Here is a 19,396-nt window from a genome sequence, read left to right as displayed (position 1 = left end):
CTTTATTTTTTTTAAATGCGGTTGTGGTGTTATACATATATATGGCAATTTTGTGCCTTAAAGCAGCTTTAACATACTCTGTTAAACAACACAAGCAATTACGGCAGTGATATGCTGATTAAATGGCACTTACTGGCTCTTTATTGAGCATTTCCATACCTCATATCTATCATTAAACCAATTATTGAAGCATATGTACAGTTAAATGTGCTACTAATGTGCTCCTGATTACTACAGCTCATTGTTGGGCAATTGTGGACTTAAAGCAGTCTTGAGTCAAGCTTTTAGCGAATCCAGTAAGAAATTAGGAGTTAAATCATCCCATCTTAATAGAAAAGAGCTCTCCAGCAGCTTGACACACGAAGGATCTAATGCGTGTTTGTGTGTAGATTTGGGCTGAGATTGTGCACAATTTGCAAAACAACACAGAAAAACAAAAAGAGCACGACAGACAAATGAAACGAGAGATATGCGGCAGGTTGAACTGGCGTGATTCATAATTTATTGAGCAGCACTGAGGTTACAACAGGGAACAAATGAAGCACAGAACACAAAAGAGCATTATTTATTTATTACAGGAAAATCAAAGTGTAGCCTGAGGGGGGTGTTGATAAAGTAGAACAACACTCGTACATAGCACCTACTGTACACAAACGCACTATATTATTGCAGCTGTCAGATGAAAACCCCATTATGCTGTTGTGGATGATTTTCATGTTTTTACCTGAAACTGGGGATTATGTGACCTTGTATAGGACATATGAAAGCGTTTGCATAATTTAAAGTAAAATGCACGGCTGTCACAATGAAAATTAGGCTGTGCCGTCTTATTTCTCTGATCATTTTGACATTTTTGGAAAGCTGGGGTCTGCACGGCAGCGCAGTCGTAACTGAGCATTGCAGGAAAAGACATACACACCCTTAGGCGAAACAAAGAATGGCAGCAATCTATTCAAACACAACTTCCCCTGCATGTGCCAGTGGTGTTTTAAATAATGCAGACTCTTTCCCATAGATGCCAGGATGGTTGATTCCCACCTTTACATTCCCATGGCCCCCCGCTGGTCTAGGATCAAATCCTCTCTCACCCCCCCAGTCTCCCCTCTACTATTCTCTCAAGCCTCCTCATGTCTCTCTAAAGTCAGAGAAAAAGCCAATGTAGGAGTGGGAACCTGAAAAATAAATTACACTGATAATGCAAGCAAAAGAAACTTCCCAACCCACCCACTGAATATTAGATCACAACAACGTACAGTCTTAAATAAATCATTAAACCTCTGCAGACCTCCTCTATTACAATTTCATCTTGAATAATTATCGGCCCCTTTATTGGTGCCGGAGTAATGTCACACAGTTGCAAGCGTCTGCCAAAATCTTGTAATATCGTGGGATTAATAATTCATTATTTTTTGGGGTTCGCAGCAACAACCCATTTGGGTTTTATTCAGATTCTGTCCAGGGGGAGACTGAATGAGAACAGCTCATTGCACAGCAAATACAAACAGAAGGTTGACATTTAAACCCAAGCCCCCACAGCACCCTACTGGACCCAGCAGCAGGATAATTTGAATTTCTTGCTTAATTGGTTGACACTGAGTTCAGCTCAGGCAGAAAGTTACCGCTGATAAATGCCATTATTAGCCATTTTGAGCTGGTGAAAATTTGGACCTAATTTGTGAGCAGACAAGGGGTTCACACTGAGCTGAGTCACTGTTTTCATGCTGGTGCTTAAGAGTTTAAAGGGGTTCGATTTAAAGAAATACACCCTCACAAAGAGAGGTGGGCTCTGATACAATGTATCAGAATGTGTTTGTTCGTGGTGAAAACTCCTTATCAAGTGCAGATCAAGTTTTCAACCATGCTACCTATGTCAAACTACAGATGGTGATGTCATTGAGTCCAGACTTGAGTTTCATTCATGGTTTATGGTTCTCAGATGGAGAATCCTAACATTGGGAGTCTTATTACTTCTCCTCCGGTGCCGTAAATTACTTAACTTTTATGGTTTTTCGAAATATGCTTCAACTTCTACATGATGGATGGGAATTTTGGTGTAGACGTTTGAGACCCCCTCGAGCTGAACTGTAATTACTTTGGTGATCCTCTGATTTCTCATTTAGCTCCATTACTTAGTCAAGAGCAAACTTTTTTTTTTTTAAAATACTTTGGCTCTTGAGCTTCAAAACGAATGACATTCTCATCTCAGTACCATTTACCTGTTAATTACCAAATGTCAGGACGAGCTAAAATAAAGATGAACCAACTAAGAAAATGTTTTTTTTTTAATTAAAGGGAACTGGATTTATTAAAAACAAAAGAAACATACAAAAAAAAGAGAAATTGTTTTACCCGTAATTGCCAATAATTTTAAAAGAGACAACTGCTATAAATTCTAAAATCTCAGTCTGTCACAACCTTCTGCAGATAGTTGTGACTAAGGGTTTGGGTTAACTTTTACACAAGCGGAAAATCCTTCTAAGGACATATAAAAGGATTTAAAACATCAGTCCAAAGAGGAAAGATAATAGCAAGTTATTTTCAAACCTTATGGCCTTGTTTCATTAGATCATATTATTTTTAAAAATGTGTTTTACTTGAGTTTTAAAGTAACCTATGAATCTATAGTCAAAAGTTCTTTATTAATCTAAGAAGAAGAAAACAAATGTAGAAAAATGTGTTTGATTGTGGAAGGATTATGTAGAATGAATCAAAAGTATTTTCATTTAACTCAAGTTTAACCTAGATTAAATAATATAAAACTTTAAAAGTTAGGAATATTACATTTATTATATTTACTATAATCCCATCTATTTTAATTATATATAAGGCACCTTCATGACTGATGAGGGAGTTACAGCCCACACAGATGCAGTTTTAATTAGTACAGTAATAATATAATTGAACTTTTTTTTGCTTTGTTAGGTTCGGTTTTGGGTATTGACTTTTTGTGTATTTAAAGGTTATTTCACTTACGTCAATAAAAATCACTATAACAACTTTAAATGTTCTTTGCCAAAGTACAACTTCACAGCCTCACAGTTTTACTTGGATGGCAATAAACTATTTTAAACTGAAGCCTTTTTCAATTAGAAGTTAAATTAATTTACGTGTATATAGTGCCAACTCACACCTTCCTCTCATGGCACTTTATACCATTAAGTAAAATGCAAATCATGTTAGACCTGATGTAAAACGTATTTAGATACAGCAGCCTGTAACAGCTTTTCGTGTACAGCATTTATTTGCATTCAAAGGAGAAAACAGACTACATCACGTACGTTACCAAAGAATATTGATGACCTACCTCTGCACATTGTTTCACTTATTTTTCCATCCTCATCTCTATTTCGAGAACTCGGCACAATGACCCCAGGGCATAGGAATGCAGGAATGAGTTTGAAATTCAGGGCACATGCCAGCATGCAGGTGGGAAAAGTAGGTATGTTCACAACCAAAGATTGACTCGTCAGCCCTTACTTGCTGAGCGTTCTGCTTAATTGTTTGCAATTAGCTGTTTAATTTTCGATTTTCCCCCCACTAAAACTTTTATCCAGAGTGGTAAACACTCTCGGCAGGGATCATCCTTGTTCTATTTATAATGTGTGTGTACATTCTTGATAATAGGCAGGACATTGATGTGAACATGGCAGCTGTCATATCCACAGGAAGCTCGCTGCATGTGTTGGCCAGCGTGTTGAGCACTCGCCGCGTGTTTAGTGGCTTCTACTCCTACATGAACCCATCTACCATCACGTAGGAATAAAAAGCCATAAGACACAACAGCAATCTCACAGGAGGAAGGAGAAAGAAGGAAGGAAGGAGGGAAGCGTATTAAAAAGGAACTTCACGTAGCCAAAAAAGGAGATAGGTTGTTCTCTCAGCTGGAAAGACGAGGAAAAGGAGGAAAAGTGATTTACAAGTGGGTAAAACACAGGGAGGGTGGGCGAGGAGAAAGTTAATTTTGCAAAGGGATGATACAAGGAAAGCAACAAGGAGTCATTTAGAAGGCAGAGGTAATCCACAGTTGATAGGTATTCAGAAGGCCATGCTCTCTGTTTGTCTTTCTTTCTGTTTGATTATGTGCTTCTGTGTGCAGCAGATGACTATGTACTGCAGGCATTACTAGATTCAGAAATTCCTCTGTGTGTAAACTATATTTGATATGCTGGAAGCTGCTCTGATGAACCTAACCAAACTCCATCTGCTCTGCTTCCAAATGCACACATTTTTCTCCAGGCAGCCGCACATGGTTTAATGTGTATTTCAAATGAAAGCCTGTGTTTCTTTAGACGTTTCACAAATAGATATCTGCTTTTTAAAACTAGACATGCTCCTATTAATATCCACTTCACAGTCTCTGTTCGCAGCCCTCTTGCAGTAGAAAACCACTCTCCCTTGGTTGCAAAAGGGGTTACAGTACGAGTGTATGCATGCACAAGTCAGGCAGATAAATATGTATGACTCCACGGCGGTGGGTTTCCTGCTTTGTATGCTAATGATCTTATTCAAGTTTAATAATGCAACGTAGGTGCACTGAGGGGTAGGGTGGTGGAGGAGGGCTGACGAACTGAGGAAGGACCTCGTGGATGATCCGCGAGGAGCGAGAAAACTGATTAAATTTTTTCTTAATAATCCGTAGAAAGACTTGGCTTTCTATGGAAACCACAAAGACTGCATTTGATAATCGAGACTACAATGTATGTGATTTGACATTTTTTTTAATGGCCAGTAATGGTGCTGTTCAAATTAGTGAAAAAAATTCAATTGATTGCAAGGATTCATATGCAGGCTTCTATATGCTGGTTAGATGTTTTGCAACCAAAGGAATCAAAGTGTAAGTGAATTATCTATAGACTGTATATAAAAGATGGATGTGACTACTGTGACACTGCTTGTTTTTATATGAAATCCCATTTGGAAATATTGAGGCGAGTATTTTGTTCGTCAGGGCAGCGATAGCTAAGTAGGTAGAGCAGTGGCCCCATGATCAGAAGGTAAGGGGTTCTAATCCACTGAACGGCTACCTTGAGGTGCCCCTGAGCAAGGTACCGTCCCTACACACTGCTCCCCGGTTGCTAGATTGGTGGCTGCTCACTGCTTCACTGAGTGGGTTAAATGCAGAGATGAATTTCCCCACGGGGATCAATAAAGTATACATTCTTATTATCTTGGCTTTTTGAAACCAAAAGTTGAACTTAAAAACTTACCTTGCTTAATTTGATGTCTGTTTCACTTTGAACCACAATTTACAATGTGAACATCATGCTGAATGAAATAAGGGTTGAAGTTGGGGTTAAGCCACCAGGAAAACATTTACTGAGGTCATAGAGCTAGTGACAAGTAGGCTCATTTGTCTATGAGTTTTTTATCTTCTTATACAGTCTTTGACTAAAAGAGTGTTATCCAGGGAATTCAAGCTAAAATCTATTATTTATTTAATGTATTGAAGGTGAACTGACTGCCTTTCTTTTGTTCTAATTTATATTTTTACTTCATTTCATTTCATGTTATTCCCTTATCATTTAAAATATGGTGTTTCATCAAATTACCCCACTTTAAAAACTTTCTCATGCCAACCAGCAAAAACACTAAAATGCATCACTCACGTAACATGAAGTTGTTAATAGTTTCATAGGTATATTACAGGTTTATGTGGTTAATATTCTTTTATCTTCAATCGCAGTCTTGCAGCAGATGACAGCGATGGAAAAGATTTTCATTAGCAAAACAAAGGGAAGTATGACGAGCGTCTGTGTTGGTGTACGTGTGTGGAACCATATGTGATTCCCTGCGTCTTTCATCTACACTCAGATGAAGGTAGACGTCAGTGCTCATTCGCAGGTCTCTGCATGAAATCCTGAAGGACCCTGGCACAGAAACAGAAGAGAAAGAAGAAGAGTGGAGATGAGAGGTGCGCTCAAACAAGAACTCATCCTGAACAGTGAAATCCTTATTAATGCACTGCAGCTGTTTGGTATTTTAATAAGTCAATTGTAATGCTTTAATTATTAAATTAGAGATCATTATGAGTAGCTGCAATGAAAAATGTGCACCCTAGAAGAAGTTTTATGAGTTGTGCGTGTGTGCTTTCAGCTGCCAGTCTGAAAAAGCTGTAAATCTTTAAAAAGTGCTTCTCCCTGAGAAAGAGCTAAAACTGTGATTTTACAGACCCACCGACACAAACAGGCATTAACCACAAACCAATTATGCCAAGTAGGAACCTCTTGGTGATGACTTGTGCAGTTTACAGTGCCTAATGAAAAGTTAATAGCAAGCACACACACGTCGACGTTTCTGCACCTGCTAACACCTCCACTGAAGTAAAAAGTGGGAGATTTCAACAAGGCATAAAGCGTATCGATAAAACTTTATGTTTTGCTCAAAAGTTTCGAGCGCCTACATGTTTTGTTCATACATGTCTGCGAGGACTGACCATCCCGACGGCCAAAAATAAACGGCTTACTTTTAATTTATCATCTAAAAGGCGAGGAGAATTGTTTAGGATAACTCTTCACACAATGAGCTGTGACATCTTCATTGAAAAATGATTGATTGGTCTGCCAGGGAGAGGAGCTGTTTGAGAGACAGATCAGTCAAACAGTCAAGCTGTAAAAGCCCAATAATATGATGAATGGTCTATTTACCCAACAGATGAGGGGAGACTTGCATAAAGATTAAACGTGTGGTTTTTGAACGTGTCCTGGTCACAGAATAGATAAAAATTTGAATAATATGTCTGTGTTCTCTGTCAGGGAGCAAGTTGGAAATAAATTTAAGTTGCGAGTGATTTTCAGCTTTGAATAATGCAGCTTGGCTCATTCATCACTTCGGATTGTCTTGCAGCAAGAGAAAAATGGATTTATCGATTATGATGCATGCATTTCACACCTGTGTGGATTTCCACCTGCGCAAATCCCACAAACTCGATCCGCTGAGGATCTGAAAGTTGACGGAAAAAGTGTGGTTCTCTCTGATTAATTTCCCCTTCCTATTTCCCCGTGCGCAAAGAAAGTTTCAGCCACATTATCATTACGGCATAACCATTATTAGCCGTAACATTATTCTCCTTCGCCGGAGGCCATTGCATCTATATGCTCGTGTATCATAAATGGACCATTTAACATGCACAAACTGTATCTAAAGTCGAGCCACTAATCACTTAACTAAACAATGTCTCTGAGGATCGGGAGCAAGTGTTGATAGAGTGACCCAATTTTTTTTATACGTGGCATTTATAATTGATGTGCAATAGATGTAGCAGCCTCAGATCTGATAAGGGCTTGGCTCTGATGGATCTCCAGATAGGCTTTCGTGGGGGGAACAGATGTAGAGTCGTGCATCAGAGAGGGATGAGGGTTGCCTGTGATCGTTTCCACCCTGCAGCGAACAAAATAGCCCTCATATATCCCTGTAATCTGCATTAGCGCCAGAGCACAAGCCAGGAGACAGCACAGAGGGGGATGAGTAATGGGGCTACCGCTGATTTGGCAGGGCTATATTACACCTCAAAACTGAGGCATGCCCAACTGGCAAGAATATGAAATGAGGATGTCATAAATGAACACCATCCCTCCAAACATGATATTCTTCAATCCGTATTGTATGCTTTTAGTAGGCAACAGGCAGGTATTGACTTTTTTTGGTGAAATCTACAAGACTTTGAGTGTTTTTATTTTATTTTACTGCCTTATTTCTATTGATTGACATGTTTCATCACGTATTCTGTTTCTGTCCAGAAACCAGTAGGTTGTGAGATGACTAATGACCTCACAATGCTTTGGCAACTTCTGCCGGTATGAAAATTGCAAAACTTGAGCCACAAGTAACTCTCTAACTGGTGAGGGTATGAGCACGAGCCCAGAGCCAGAGGAAGAAATGAATGTTCCTGTCCAGCAGCCACAGTGGAGTGTACATGGTGAAAAAAAAAATCATCCAAAATAGTGTATTGCACTCCACACCCAGAGGGGGAAGGCAATTAGTTACATCTACTTTGTGTCTCTCATTTTACTGCTTATTCTGAAGCAGCCTTTAGAGAAGAGAATTAAGCAGTGAAGTTATTTCCAACTGAATATTTTTAATCATGGGAGTAAATTTTGCAAGACAAGAAAGCCTAGCTGTAACCCAAATAGCAGAAATCTTTTCATCGCATCTCAAACAGAGCTAAAACCTAACAAGTGAGGATATAAAATGAGAGCATAACAAACACCATCCCCAACACGGCGCCTGGCATTAAAGCCTTGTAATGGCTTGTAACAGGATATGCTCACTTGGTATCTGAAATTAAAGTGTAGATATTACATCCCTTGAGGCCAATCAAGTAATTCTGTGTATATTCTGCTGGGAAGCTAATGCACTACGAACTGTTTGTTTGTGGGCTCAGTCTTAGTTGGTTCTCTGCGAATGAATTTAGTTTAATTTCCTCTTATAATTTATGCTTTCTTGCATTGATAAAGTCTGGTGCATTCCTTTTTCTATTTACAATTAAAATATCTCATAAGCAAAACACACAGCTCAAGGAAAAGAGCTCAGCATCTACAGTCTGCTAATGTTGTTATTTTTGCTTCACTTTGAACAGAAATTTGATTAGCAGGAGGAGACAGATAGCGCGCCGCAACATGACAAATGATGCGAAAACTTTACTTCTTCATCAGATAAAGCCGAATCATTTAATCAACACTGGTGCAGGGAAACATCAGCATATGGTGGTATTAAATTTACATCTTGGTTGATGTGTGGTGCAGCCGCCACACATCAACCCATCAGCCTCTACAGGATATGCACGCAAGCTTCTGCTGCGTGGCTTTTCATTAAAAAAAAAAAAAACTCCAAAAAAATGGAATCTGTGAAAAGATGAGAATAAGACGAAAAATGCAAGCAATAAAAGCTAAAGTTGTCCCTGAGATAATGAGCGATTGTGTTCGTTTAATCCTTTCTTGCGCCTTTTATATTTTGTGACGACGACTTTCATTAGAGAGCTTGCTTTCACAACAGGCGAGCCTTTTTCGGCTTTATATAAACCAACTAAAGGTCCAGATCAGGTCATTAGGAGAGCGGGACTTTCATTAGATTATCGTTAAAGTGTGCATGTGTGAAATTCCCTCGTTAGTGACCTTTATACTACAGCTAATAGCCTCTAAGTTTCTGCTGGAGCTGTTTTTTTCCACTGCAGGGGCATTAGAAGATTGCTTTTTCCATTTCACATGTTTCTACGATAAAAAGTGCTTGTGGAAGCATTTTGGAAGCGAGTAGAAGATTAGCTTTTTGCTCCCTGCAACATCCGGCTGACCTGAGAAGTTGAAAGGTGTTGGTGTTTTCTGTTGATATGTGTTGCACTGCTTTGGAGGATGCCGATTAATGAGAGTATATAGGAAAAAATGAAATGAATAAAGACCCCCAGGATAAAAGATAAGGTTAGAATGCAGTGTGTTGTGCTTTTATTACTCAAAAATAAAACGTAGCGTGGACACTAAGCTTCAGGGAAAAGTCGACTAATCTGATTTTCACCAATTTATTCCGGCTATAAGAACATGCTAATATTTTAGGCTATTAGTGTAATTGTTTTAACTTTGGTTTGATACATCAAAATGCTATACTAAGCACAAGCTTTTGAGATAGCTGTTACATTGTAGCATTGGTAAAATGCTTTTGTCAAAGCCGAGGCAGGATTCACCTGGGTCCTATCTTAAAGGATGACCTAGCACATCAGTGTGTGAAGGGGGTAAAAAATAACACTGCTTAACCAAACAGATACTTCTAAAACTTCAATATATTGGGGAAGACGTGCAGAATATTTTGTAAAATTTTATGGTAAGTAAACTTTAGATCTGTCTTAAAGCATGACCAACTACTGAGCTCAGCCATATTTAGCCCGGAAGATTTAATGAATAAGCTCATTTTTCTTAATCAGCATCACAGCATTTGATTTTTTGTTCTCCATATTTCTCTGTTTGGTTTTTGGAATTTTTGTATTATTTAGTTTTTAGTATTTCTGCTATGTTGCTTAGTTGTTTAAACATTTTATGTAATTTAATAGGTTTTTATAGCTGGAAGCCCTTCGAACCTCTATATGTGATATTTGGCTGTACAAATAAACTGAACTGAATGAATTTTGAAAGGAGAAAATTTCTATTCTGGTCAACAGTAAGCTCCTGGCAACCAATTGTTTAGTCCTTTTCACAGACAGAAAATAGAAAACCCTGCAGAAAACATTTAAAACTGAGTCAATTTTAAATAGGAAAAGTTAAACAGTGGTTAAAAAAATATTTCCCATGCAACCGCTAATCAAATGTTGCTGAGTTCTGCAGCACTTTGTACCGTGCACAATGTTGCAAACACACTGACATTAGTTTGCAGAGTTTGGCTAACTTTAGCAGTGCTAGCAGCAGTAGCCGTTTCCATGTCCTGGTGAACTATGGTTACTCCTGGCCTCTGTCTCTTGGTTCTTGCCATTTTACTCTGACAAAGCCGGAATACAGCTGCTCCTTTTTTACCCCCTTCTTCTTTTTTTATACTAATGCACTGGAAAAACAGCAGTGGCTAGCATGGCTGTCATCTGTTTCCTTTCCACCTATTCATAAATGGTGGGAGATCCATTTTTCAGGGCTACACCCTGGGCAGCAGCATTGCATCATTTGTGAACAGAAAGAAGTCATTGTGCATTATTAAAATAAGAGTAATATATTCAACCAACTAGTGTTTCTGATGCTAACTGCTTGAGAATTTTTTGTGGTGTGGTAGCTTTAGTTTAAAATCCATTAATGTGCATGCACCCCAGGTAGCAGGCTTCAAGTGGAATTCAAGGAGGTGTAACAGTAAGGACTGCTCCGGCATCGTTTCTCCATATTTGCAAGTATAATCAATGCTTAACATTTAAAGTGACAGTGACACTCATCAGTGCACAGCCATTCTAAAAAAAAAAAATCTGAATCTTATTCTAAAAGTAATTTGTTAATGACAAGTTATTAAGACGTGATGAATGATCTTCTGATGCCAAGAAAATTTGTTAGATTTGTTAACGTTGACACTACAATCCAGTGCCTACCCCAAAACGTTGTGGGATTGGCTCACAAAACCCTGCAATACATATCTTATGCACAAATGGGTTCATTTGAACTTTGATTTGGTCTACTTCTACTTCTTATTTATTTATTGTCTACTACATGCTATGTTCTCTAATCCTTTTAATAGCTAATTATTATGTTTAATGACCACATTCAATCTTTTTTAGCGAACATTTTCCAATGGTTATGATTTCATTTTAAAATTTTAGCTGCTAGAAATACTTTTAGCTAACTTTAACTGTTCATTAGTAACTTAGTAAGCTATTTTAAAAGCATGTTTAGCTAACAGTTTCATTAGTTTACTGTTAACTTACAAAATCAAAAGTTAAATGTATTCTTTTACAATTTTTCATACTATCAGTTAACTGTGAACTATTCCTTATACTCTTGAGCTATTTTAATGTTTTTTTTAAAAAACTTTCTTATTATTAATTTCTTTTTAAATTATTTATTTTGACCGCTCATTATGCATCATTTTAACTTAATGGTTAACTTTTCTTCTCAAAAATGCACAGCTCTACTAAAGTCTTGAGTTAAATTATAAGATTAGTCAAGCTAATTTTTCTATGTACACCCTAGGTGTTGCAAAATTACCCCCCAGTCTACACCAGTGATTGGAAATCACCACTGTAGTCTACCTCACATCCGTCAGTGCTGCATTACATGGAGCCACACGTGTTTAAACTCTGTTTAGCTCACTTTAAAAAATACATTTGTGCAGTTTTTTTTGCAAATCATGCACACACAGTATACTGTATATTTGATGTTTATGTGGAGCGACTAAATGAAGAAATTATTAATAGCCTAAAAATCAAAACCGTCCTCCCAAATATGCAACAAATCACCCTTATCTACTCTGTCGCTCCTCTTTCTTTCTCTGCTCCCTCCCCGTTTTCATTACTCACTGAAGGTTTTCTCCCTCCCGTTGACTCTGAAGTGAGAACATTTTCATGAAGGCAATAAAACGCTCATCAGCAAAGGCCTGAAATGATTTTTTAATATGACGACATTTTAATGAGGACTGAAGGAGATGGCTGGTTTGGCTGATGGCAGCACCTCTTTATCAATGAGTGGCAGGGAAGAACTAATGGCACTAAAACAGGCAAGCTGCCTCGCCTCCCTCTCTCTCTCTCTCTCTCTCTTTGTGTCTTTATGTCTCTCTCTCACACACAACACATACTTTATATTCTTTATTTGCAGGAGCTAAATTAAATTTCAAGCAGTAGAAAGATACGAAACCATTTTTTCCTCCAGCAGGATAGTTATTACTTTCCCGGGGATGCTGTATAAAACCATATTTGACCTTTTTTAGACAGTTACACACAGACTCTCCACTCTCCATCTCACTTTTCGCCCAAGTAAGTGTTTACGTGTTAGGCCATTGATTGAAACTTAATCTGAGGACTGCACAGTTTAGCTGCTTGAGAAAACCTGTCAGATGTGAGCGCCGAGATTGATTGTGCTGACAAAAGGTCGTGTTATTGGACTGGAGAGGTTATGATGAAATTACAGATACAGCCCCAGACAGGGTTCAGCATTTGAAGTACACAAGTCCCAGGAAGTCCACATCTATCAGCTGAAGGAAAAAAAAAATGCTGTCTGTACAGTCTCACATGCACTGAGATTCAGAGTTTATAAAACTGCTTTCATGCTTTCATGTTCAATGGAAATTACACAGCCTTTGTAAAAATGACCCAAACCTCAACACCACAATACCGCTGAGACGTGTTGTAAATTAATGTCACAAAAGGTGGAACCACATATATCACTGCCAAGATGTGCTAAATTACTGTCAGAATGCATTTTGAGTATGACTTTTACTTGAAGCCTTAAACCTAATAAGTTGTCGCGCGAGGATAGAAGTCGGTGCTTTGAAACTATAGTAAAGCTATGATAAGCAGCAAATTAATGTCAGAACAGTGTCACTCACAAAGATGCTTTGCTCATTACATGCTGCTTTATAACAGTATGCGATGTAAAGTACTTACCAGCGTACATTACACCACTACACCACTTCATGTTTTTTTAATGAGACTTCCACTTTATGATCTTACTCCAGCTAGTGGCCAGACTTGGCTGACTTTACCATCCAAGGTCAGGACGAGAGCGCTTTGTGGAGGAGAGCCCCCTGCCCACCAGACGCTAAACAAAACCGCTTTCCCTGCCTCCTTCCTCTTATGCCACACAAGGTCGTCTCATGCTGGCTACGCCTCCGCAATTAGCATGCAGCCTGTGGCGTGGCCTGTCTGGTGGCGAACACGCAAGCATGGCGCTCTGCTCTCCTAATGAGATGCCAGTCAGTGAGGGTGCCTGCGGGACTGTGAAAGTAAAATACTTATATGTGTAAAAAGAATAAAAAAAAATAAGTTAGAAAACCCTCCTGGGGTGTTAGTGCACCATCTCGTGGGTGGTAGAGGAGGCACAGTGGCCTGGACAGGCAAGTAATTTTACATAACACATATTATTTAGTGGAGGCTGCGCCTTAAATTGCAGAACTCTATTCATGAAGGCAATTGTAGTCACCTTGGGTAACTCCCAAAAAAGGTTTTGTTGTACCAACCTTTGCTTTGCTAAAGCTTTTGTAACACAGGATTATTGGAGGAGTAAACCAGTTTCAGGTACAAATGCCAAACTGAAGTCCCACTAAGTACTTTTCTTTATGTGAAATCTTAACAATAACAAAGCCTGATCTCTTGATTTATATATTATATATTAAGATACAGGTTTGAGCTTTGGCATTGACAATCAGACAATAAGATTTATACACAATCCAAAACTAAAGTGATTCAGTTTCACTAAATCTGTAAATATAGACCAGAGTCAAACACACCCTGGTCTACAGCCAATTTCCCCCTTTTATAACAGGTTCTTCCACTCACCAGTTTAAATTTTAGTGAGACAAGAAGTCATGGATATTTAGGAGCAGAGATGCGTTTGACTGCCAGCTGCCAGCTATACCGAGTCACTACTGAACTGGACCTCTCAGCCACAATTGTGATGTTGGTGCTTTCTGGTTCACTTTTAATACAATTATCTGACAGTTAACCTCAGTTGCGATTATCTCTGCAACTATCTAGTACTGCTGTTTTATTTATGTGCTATGTGTCACTAATTTCCAGATGTGTTCATCTATGCATTCATGTCTTCATCTCTTCTGAATATGGCCCCCTCCAACAAAGACCAAGCTGGCGAAGCGCAGTATAGTCTGTCTCTATAATAAAATCAAGACTTTTACTTGGATGTTTGTAGATGGATTAACAAAACAATTGGGATGCCCAAATCATGTTTTGTGTTGCTGCTGGTCCTTTAATAAAGTCCTTTAATATGGAGAATCTACCCTTGTTTTATATAGTGCCCTAATGGATCTTCTGTAATATCAGTGGATTAGAGTGTGAGTGTAAATCCGCTGTGGAAGGAGGCTTTGGGGGCTTTTCACATGTCTGTGAGGCTTATTTTCTCATGAGCTGCCCACACATATGGTGTTTTTTAAAAGAGGAAAACCACCAGGAGACTTTTGTTTCAACAAGCCGTGTGTGCAGCATGACAAATGCGGTGTGCATGCAGACACAAACTAGTTGAAAAAACTGCTTTTGCCTTCACTTTGACTGTGCGGGAAAGCATAAATCAAAGAGCACGTAAAGGGAATGTTTCTCTCGTTTGGGTTGTATTCTCTTTAACTTTCTGTTTACAATGGACACAATCCCAAAATGTGTCAGGTATATCAAATACATGCTTTCACCTCTAGCTGATGAAAAATCTGCTTAATTACCCAATTTGTTGTCTCCTATTCTGTAAATAGCAGCTACTAATTGCTTCAGTTATCAAGAACAATCCAGTTAAATATAACAGAATAAAAATACTGAGAAGGTGACAAATAAAACCATGAGTGAAACCATGAAAATTTTGGTCTAAATCAAGGTATTAACAGACTTCTGTGTCAGATTTTTTAAAAACGTATGACTGGTAACGTGACCTTGGGGTATAAATGTGCTTTTATTAAATTCCTAGTGCCTGTGTAGAGTTTTGATATGATGACATCTGGGTGCTATCTGACCGGTCTTTCACCACACAACACAAAGAAGAATAAAGAGGAAACGGCAGTGCACCTAAAAAAATATGTTATCGCTGCCGTTTTGCTTCAGTTATCTTTTAAATGCCTATTAATAGCGTGCAGATCTAACGTCTTACATACAGCATGTACTGTTCCTAAACACTGCACGAAGCATTAAAAAAAATAAATAAAAAAAATCACAAAGCACATTTTCCTACAGTGAGGAAGTCATTATTATGCCGCTCCAGTCTCTAGCACTGCCTTCAGCAAAGAGAAGCTTTTACGATGGGTGTGCATCTCTTTAAAAATCTTGTGGCAAGAAAATCTGCTCAAAACACACTATTAGGTGATATTAAACCCTGCATATGGGTAGAATTTTTTGCACCTCTGCATGAAAGAACAGTGTGAAACTATGCTTTTATTAAAAGCAAACAGGACGGTTTTGCTCCTAACTCAGTACCCAGTTCTGGGTCTCATCCTCTGAGGCACTGTGGCTACACAGTGTGCCATGTTTTGACCCAAATTGCTTTATTTTGCAGACGGGTCTGTTGTAACTAGGCCTTCAGAGAGATGTGCACCAGATGTTTTACCTTGTTACATGAAATTTTATTTAAGTGGTGCATGTTTCATTAATGCCTTATCTATGGATCTATGTATGTATGTCTGGCTCTCTGTAAGGTTTGTCTTAAAAACGCACGGGGGGCTAAAGGCATGAACAGACGACACGCCTCACAAAGCCTTGGTGCCTGCTAATGGCCCCCTGTTTGTAATGGCATCCGTATAGCACCGCTTGACGAGCTGCCAAAGCGGGTGTTCTGTTATTGCGGAGCCAATCACCCACTAAGTATTTGCTGGCTCCTATTTCCTTTCTGCTAATGTGCGAGCCTCCCCAATGCCGCAGCTAAATCGACTCTTTACGCCTGACTTGTCACCCTGCAGCGACGCGCAGAGAATCCCAAAGATGCATCGGCGGAGGGCAGCGCAATGTCTCTGTTGCCATGGATACGTTTATGGGCAGGGATGTGGCTGGGTGGGTTATGATGCTTTTACTGCAACCCTAAATCATGGAAAGTGATGGCTTTCGGTGATTAGGATGATGACGCTGACGTGACCTTTGCAAGGGTGTTGTTTGGCGGTGATTGCTCACTTTAATGTGTCTTTGAATCTTCTGTGTCAGACGCTGCGTGTGGGCAGAGGATGTGTATGCGTTAACTGCTTCCATAAGGGCCAGATTCTCTGGATGTTTAAGTGGAAAATGAGAAAAAAATATGTATGTTAGTCAGATACTGTTACGGATAAAAAGGAAACGACTAGACACAATTGTTACAATTACTGATAAATTGTTTGATTAATAATTTTCCCAGACAAAAAAAAAAAGGAGTTTAGGTTGAAGATTTTTAGGTTTTCTTTGTCTTAAATTGTTATCAAATTAGTCAACCTAAGTGGCAGGTTAATAAATAAGGATATTTGAACTACTATAAGTAAGGAACTATGACAGTATAACTTTAACTTTGTTACTAAGGCTTAACTATCAAAGATGTCAAAGAGAATTCTGGTCAAATTCTGATCAAATACCCCAAAATATAAATACTAATGGTTGGGCTACATAAGCTACATCTTATTTAACATTTGCCTATCATTTGTTGCCCTCAAATATATAACTAGAATTACGTTAACCACTTAGCATGGCCACGTCAGATGTCTCCTCAAATACTAGTGAGATTAAAGTGCAGCTTGCTAATTGTGTACGCTTTAAAAATTAATCTTAAAGTAATCTTTTAATGGCTTGCTTCACTGTAATGCAGCACCGTGTTTATTATGCTACTTATACCAGCCTCAGCCCCAAAATTCAAACTGATTGAAGCTGAACGTCCCACCTGAAATTGATATATCCATCCATAGGAAATGTAATTTATAACATAAATCTTATACGGCCTGAATTCCTGGTTATAGAATCTTTGGCCAAGGGCAGCCCCTGGTGTGGGCATTCAATTTTTGCAGTTGGGTAACAGTGCCAGACCTGAAAGTCCATCGGCAAAGTAAACAGAGAGGTGACCTGCCGATACGAGCTTTAAAAAGCAAAGCTATGAAAGTGAGAAGCAAATAAACTCAGAAAGATGTAAGTCCTCAAGAGGTCTGTGTGGGAATGAGTATGTGAAAGCCACGTGACGGCAAGAAAGCCCAGACATTCTTTGCCCCCTGTTATCGGCCTGCACAGATGTGCCTCAGCCTTCTCTGCAGCGCTCCCATTCGCCACATCCATCACAGAAGTGCACCTTGGGAGATTGAGAGGATGGTGCATGCGCCAAACCCACCATCTGCCGTCGTTTAGAAATAAATGACAGGCCCAAACCTAGTGGGAGCCCGTCTCATTCCACTGCCAGCGTCAGCGCGGTGACGGGTCCGCCCAACCTTCCCTTCTCCCTGAAATCGATGTGTGAGACCCCTGCCAGTCATGCTGGAGTGTGCCTGCGAGAGACTTGGAGTGGATTTGGTCGGTGAAGCACAGCCCTTTACTCAGGGGAGCGGGCAGGTGGAACAGCGTGGTGAAGCCAGCTGTCTCCCCACTGATTACAGCAGCCAACACGCGGAGTTGGAGAACTCGTGGATTCGAGGTGGATCAGACTGGAAAGCAGCTCAAGCTCCACTTTATTTGATTAGCGGTTTATTGATGGTCTACAGATAAAGAAACTATCAGTTACAACAATCTGGGACTTTTAGAGGTTTTCTTGTATTCGAACGTGTTCCTGCTAATTCATATTTCACACACAAGTAATGTTTGCAAATGTCTGCTCCCACAAAAGTATGCTATTTCGCAGTTTTCCCAAGGTAGAGATTAGAGAAAATTAAGTACTTAACTAAACCAAATGGACAACTCAGCCCCTGTGCAAACGACAAATGAAGCCACAGGAATCATAAAACTAACACACAGTCATAACCCTCGTCAGGGTGAAAAACTGCAGCCCAGATATCGTTTGCCTAAAACACAAAAGTGCTTTTCTCTTGTTCTCTTGTTCTCTTGAATCTCCTAAAAGGATGATTTCCTATAGCTCCTCCTTGCCAGCTGCATGAATAGGCAATGTGCGGCTACACCGAATTCTTTTATTTGACAGCAGTTATAAGTTTGGCCCCAGTATTGAGTTGGGAGGTAGACTTTATTAATTTCATGGATTTGGAAATGAGCCGCAGTGATAAGGCTATCACTCTCTTATCTGGGGATGGTGGGGGCGTAATTAAGCTGATAGCCGGCGATGATGAGGAAGTAGTGTGAAAAAAAAGCAGCCTTGGGGATATGAGGGCGGAATCTTCAGGGCTCGTTTACCAGAGGGATGATTAGATTGGCATTTAATTGCCACCTTTTCTATTTTTAGGGCGAGAAGCGCCTCCATTTCCCCCCCTTTTCTTTGTGGTCAAGGTCAGATTAAAGAATGTTCGATTGTCAGATACGCTGAGGTTAAGTCAAAGTGTTATGTGGCAGGTTAGACTGAGGAGGGTGAATGTGCCCAGCTCCCCTGCCTGCATGGATATATATGGGAGATTGGGGTCAGGAGTAGGTGGACTGCAGTGTAATAGCACAAGACAGAGCGTTTGCTTGAAATGGCTAAGTTTCATTTCTTGAACTTTACCAAGAGCCTGAAACTCTGGTAATTGTTTTGCAGCCACAATCCAGGCTTACCAATCAGTTTTTATTGATTCCTCATGTCACTGTCTCGCTGCGACAAAAAATCCCAACTCCAAACCTGGACATCTCGTGGATCTTCTGAATCCTATTTCATGGCCAATAAGTGTCAGAAGACTATTCCTTAGGCAGGCGACTGGGATTTAAAAACACAAAACCCAAATGAAATGCACTTAATATTAGTTGGAATCAGAGCTTGAAGAATGAATATGTAAAACTGCTGGCTAATCATAAGGGTAATCGTCAGAGAGACAGACGAAGAGCCCAGAGGCTAGCAAAAGTGGTTGCAATGGATGGATCTGATGCCAAGTCTGAAATCACAACTGGAAGCTGGGGGTCTTCACTAGACTGGTGATCTGCCAGGCAGACACTTGGTTAAATTAGACAACACATGCTTGAGCTCAAAAGAGCAGTCAAATGTTGGTATTTGCATTTCTGCTAATTCCATATTTCCAGCTGTTTTTCAACTGGATTGATCCATGAAAAGAACTTAAATGTCTATCTCGTGGTAGATCACTGTAACTCTGAATTAATTTTGCCTGTCCAAGACATTATGAAGACGGTTCTGATGGTAGGTGGGCATACAGCATGTCAGGCTTTCATGTA

General features: G+C 39.5%; 1 long non-coding RNA gene across 1 annotated transcript in view; it reads right to left on the bottom strand.

Moving 5' to 3' along the window:
• Nucleotides 1–479: 479 nt before the first annotated feature.
• LOC308399160 overlaps nucleotides 480–19,396 on the bottom strand; it is a 60,896-nt gene continuing 41,979 nt past the window's right edge. Inside the window, exon 3 of the long non-coding RNA XR_013972081.1 lies at nucleotides 480–5,867. This is a non-coding gene — a long non-coding RNA (uncharacterized lncRNA). The remainder of the gene's footprint in view (nucleotides 5,868–19,396) is intronic.

The sequence above is a fragment of the Rhamphochromis sp. 'chilingali' genome, assembly GCF_963969265.1.
Source record: "Rhamphochromis sp. 'chilingali' genome assembly, chromosome: 7".
Lineage (NCBI taxonomy): Eukaryota > Metazoa > Chordata > Actinopteri > Cichliformes > Cichlidae > Rhamphochromis > Rhamphochromis sp. 'chilingali'.
The sequence above is the reverse complement of the archived record's forward strand: the minus strand, read 5'-3'. Positions and strand labels throughout refer to the sequence as shown.